General features: G+C 44.2%; 1 pseudogene; it reads right to left on the bottom strand.

The window, feature by feature from the left end:
- Positions 1-1,866: 1,866 nt before the first annotated feature.
- LOC100484489 lies at positions 1,867-2,327 on the bottom strand (annotated as a pseudogene).
- Between the last annotated feature and the right edge of the window lie 2,390 nt (positions 2,328-4,717).

Here is a 4,717-nt window from a genome sequence, read left to right as displayed (position 1 = left end):
CAAAGAGTCCAAGTTATAATGGAGTCGGTCTCTGGCAAAGGCAGCCTGTCAGGAAATGTTCTGATCCTAGAGGTGTTCAACAAATGCTTGCTGACCATCCATGCTTTCACGGGTTCAATTTGGTTTTTAAATTTTAATCATGGTAAAATACACATGACATAAAACTTACCACCTTCAATTTTCTTATACTGCACCATTTTTTTAGTTGATATTTCAGTGGTACTAAGGACATTCACGTCGTTGGACAGCCATGCCCACCATCCATCTCTAGAACTTTTCTCCTCTTGAAAAACTGAAACTCTGTCCCCAGTAAACACTAACCCCCCATTCCTCCTCCCCTCAGCCCCTGGCCACCACCATTTTACTTTGTGTCTCAGTGAGTTTGACTGTTCAGAGTACCTCACATAAGTGGAATCATACAGTATTTGTCTATGACTGGCTTATTCCACATTTCATAATGTCTTCAAAGTTCACCCATGTTGTAGCACAAGGCAAATTTCCTTCCTTTTGATGGCTGAATAATGCATATACATACCATTTTGTTTATCATTCATCCTTCAATGGACACTTAGATCAGTTGGATCGGGTCAGTTTTATAGCAGGCCCTTGGGTAGGCACCGAAGTCAATATGGCAACTGTGATCACACGGTTGCCTTGGGAGTGGGAGAAAGGGCTGGGGCAGGGGAGTGAGAACATGGCAGATATGTAAGCCAATTTTAATAACAGCCTTTGATTAATAACATTATAAAAAGTCTGTGCAGGATACAGTGGGTATCCCGTGAAAGGAGACATGAGCTCTGGGGGTGGTACAAAGACAGAAGAGAGATCATTTCTTAAAGAGGCCCTGTCGGAGCTGATGAGATCAATAATGCTAGAGAACCTTCCTTGAAGAGCTTGCGTCTGGACTACCTTGCAGACAGCGGCTCCCAAAAAGCTGGATCAATAGCAGCTAACTCCTTGGGACAGCTTTTAAATGATATTGATCCCAGTTCCCAAGCCCAGAAATTCTCCTTTGGTGAAGCTAGGGTGGAGGGCAGGAGTCTGTATTTTAAACAGCCCCTCCTGCTGATTTTGATGGACCAATGGCCGTGGCAAGCATCGCGGAAGCATCAGGGGTTATAAAGTTAGGTTTGCACTTTTTTTTTCATAAGAGAGAGAGTGTGCCACAGGCTTGGGGGGGGGTGCACAGAAGGAGAGAGAATCTTAAGCAGGCTCTACTCTCAGTGTGGAGCCTGATGTGAAGCTCGATCCCACGACACTGAGATCATGACCTGAGCCGAAAGCAAGAGTCAGATGTTTAACCAACTGAGTCACCAAGGTGCTCCTTTTACTTGTGTGTTTTTGTTTCCGGTTTTGTTTGTTTGTTTTTTTCTGGGTTTGCATTTTAGATAAACCTCTCTAACCTCACTGTGGAGGGGGCAAGGATAAGGCGTCAAAAAGACCCCAAGGTAGAGGAATGAGTTCCAGACCATCATACAATTTTCATGGACTAGAGATGCTGAAGCTGGGCACGCATGATGTCTGCATCCTTCCATTCTTGCAAATACACCTACTTGGTACACACCTACTATTTGTTACCTGGACTGGACTGTGCTGAAAATCCCTTCCATTTCTAAGATTCTGTGTCCTATTGATTACACACACACACACACACACACACATTTTAGAACACCTTAAATTTTTAATCCTTTCTTTACAGGTTACCTAGACCACTTTTGGTTAAGAAAACTGTAGAAAGTTAGTAATGGCCACAAGCAGACACCAGGCCAGGGCACTTGTCAGTTTTCCACGAGTCCTGCTTTGCGGGGTGTCTGAATGCACTGCTGGGGGTCTCCGCTCACACTCGCTGGAATCGGTCGGCAGAGTTTAGTCCACAGGTCGCTTCTCCCCATATTTCTTTGTAAACTCTTCAACGTTCTCACACAACTTTTTACGGTCCTTAGAGTAATCTTCAGCGAGGTCAGCCCGAAGTGGGCGCTTGGGCTGAGGGCCGTTGGCCAGTGCCGTGAGGGACTGGATTACTTGGCTGGTTTGGGTTGCTGGCTTCCAGGATTCAGCACTAACCACTGGCAGACAGACCTACCCTTCTGTATCCATGCTCGGGTGACAGATCTCCGTTTTAAATGTGATCTTCGGTGGTTTGAATGGGCACTCTGCTGGAAAGTTGATTTTGATTCTGAAGGCCCCCTTATAGGGAGGGTTGTCAGAAGCAGTAAGCCCTCGCCAAGCCAATAAATTAGCTTCATCAACATGGATGTTATGGAAGGTTTTCATTCTACATTTGCGATTGCTTCAAGCTCCTTCATCAGCCTCCTGCTGGCCACCATCTTGGACCCGGTGCTGCTGCTTTCCCAGCTGATTATATATATATTTATTTTATTTAATTAATGTATTTATTTGAGAGAGAGAGAGTGAGCATGATGCGGGGAGGGGCAGAGGGAGAGGGAGAAGCAGAGTCCCCACTGAGCAGTGAGCCTGCTGTGGAGCTGATTCCCAGGACCCTGAGATCATGACCTGAACAGAAAGCAGATGCTTAACCGACTAAGCCACCCAGGCACCCCCCTATTGATTATACTTAAAGATGCTTTGATCAGTAGAACGTGGCAGAAATGAGGTTTTGTGAGTTCTGAGCCTTGGTTGTAAAAGGCCTTAAAGCTTCCTCTCTTGCTCATCCCAAAACCTTGCTGCTATGTCAACAAACCTAGATTAACCTGCCAGACGAGGTACAACTACACAAAATAGAGATAAGCTATTTTGGTTGACGTGGGAGATGACCCCAAGTACAGGAGTGAACCCAGCCAAGATCAGAGGGAAACTGCCTGGCTGATTTTAGCCAAATTGCCAATCTACAAAATTAAGGGCCAATTGGTCTGGTCAGTGTTTAAGCCACTAAGCTTTGGGGTGCTCTGTTATGCAGCAAAAGCTAACTGATAGACTCCCTTTGGCCCTACGGCCTTTACGTATGCTGTTCTCTTTGCTTGAAACACATCCCTCTTTCCTTGCGTAGTTACCTCCTATTCATCATGCTCGGAAGAGTTTTCCCTGACCTGGATTAGCTTAAATCCATCCATTTTAGGTTCGCATTGCATTTTATACCTCTCTGATAGCACTGAAGTAGTTATAATCTTACATTTATCTGGGTGTATTATTGAATTACAGTCTTTCTTTCTCCAAGGCTAGACTATAAGCTCCATGAGTCTAGGAACAGCATCTGCTTTGCTCACCAGTACATTCTTGCACCTAGTACAGTTCCCAGTCCATAGTAGGTGCTCACTGAACACTGAACGAAAGATTATGTTATAACCCTGGAGGAAACAAGCCTTTGGGGGTTCTTCTTTAAAATAACCCTCACACCCGTCCTTTCCTCCCACTCTCAGGGGAATTAACTCCTTAAGAAAGTGCTTTGTAATTTTTAAAGGACTGTACAATTGTTAGTTCTTAATTGTTAGTGTTATTATTCTGGGGTGGCAACAGCTGGCTTTGGGGGATTCCTCTTTCTTTCTCATTCCCCTCAAATGGCCCCAGGCAGTTTCCTAGCAGCTATGATTGCGGCTGGATAAGCAATTTACAGGCTGAAAATCTTGCCTAGAGTTAAAAGTTGGATGTGTAAATATCTCTGTTGCTGTGACCTAGCAAATAAGCTTCAGGCTGGTTAATTGCAGAACTTGGTGGTAATGATACCAATGCTGAGTTCAATTAAGGACTATTTACAAAACCACTGGGGGAGGATTTTCCACTTTTTCTGAAACAGTAGGCATGGACTAAAGGGACCTGCTATTTTACAGTATAAATCTATGGCTCAGATAGACCATAAACTCCTTAGATACAGAGTCTGCAAACTCCGTGACCTATTTGGATCCCTGGAGCTTGGTTTGCAACAAGAGAGCATAAAGTTCACAATTGAATTGCTCAAAGACAGATTCTCTGTGTGCAACTTTTCTGAGCCTCAGTCTTTTCATCTGTAAAGTGTACGGTATTAACAGTCTGACCTCATAAGTTTTTGAGATTACATGAGATGACCATTGGAAAGTGCCATTAGAATCATTAGAATGCTCTGCCAGTGCCAGGCATAGAGAAGACACTCGACACATTTTAGCCACTGGTTATTATCATTGATATTGTTCCTAATACACATAATTGCTTCCACTCTGCACAGTGTCCCAGTTTGAGAAGCCTGCCTTAAAATCCTCCTTGTCCAATTTTGCTTACTCAGGAAGTGAGTGGGTTTTCTCACACAGCAAAAGAGGGGTGCTGTTTCATAAAGCGTTCAAGCATTCATTCTCGAGATGTGGGTTGAGCACACACTGTATGCTCGCACTCTGATAGGTGCTGGTTGTATAGACGCAAACAAGAGAGTCCCTGCCCTCAGGTCTGCAGGAGAGAGATGATGCACATGGCAGTAAAGGCTCTACCAGCACTGATCCCTGGATGTTAGGGGAACATAGATGAAAGGCCTACCCACCCCAAATGGTCAGGGCAGACTTGCTCTGGGCCACCTGGGGTTCCCAAGAGGAGTAGAGGGTGAAGTCTTCATAAATTTCACACAAAACAGAAAAGAACCTTACTTCCTTAAGAGATTGTTGCAATGACCCATTTGTCTGATCTTTTTATCACAAAGCTCCATTATATCTGAAAATTATAGCTTTTAAAATTAATAACCTAACAATGGAAAGCATTTTGCTGATGCTTAGCATCTTTGGAGGAAATGATATTGGAT

Source organism: Ailuropoda melanoleuca, chromosome 9 (assembly GCF_002007445.2).
Source record: "Ailuropoda melanoleuca isolate Jingjing chromosome 9, ASM200744v2, whole genome shotgun sequence".
In the NCBI taxonomy this organism is placed as follows: Eukaryota; Metazoa; Chordata; class Mammalia; order Carnivora; family Ursidae; genus Ailuropoda; species Ailuropoda melanoleuca.
This window is presented reverse-complemented; position numbering and strand designations above follow the sequence as displayed.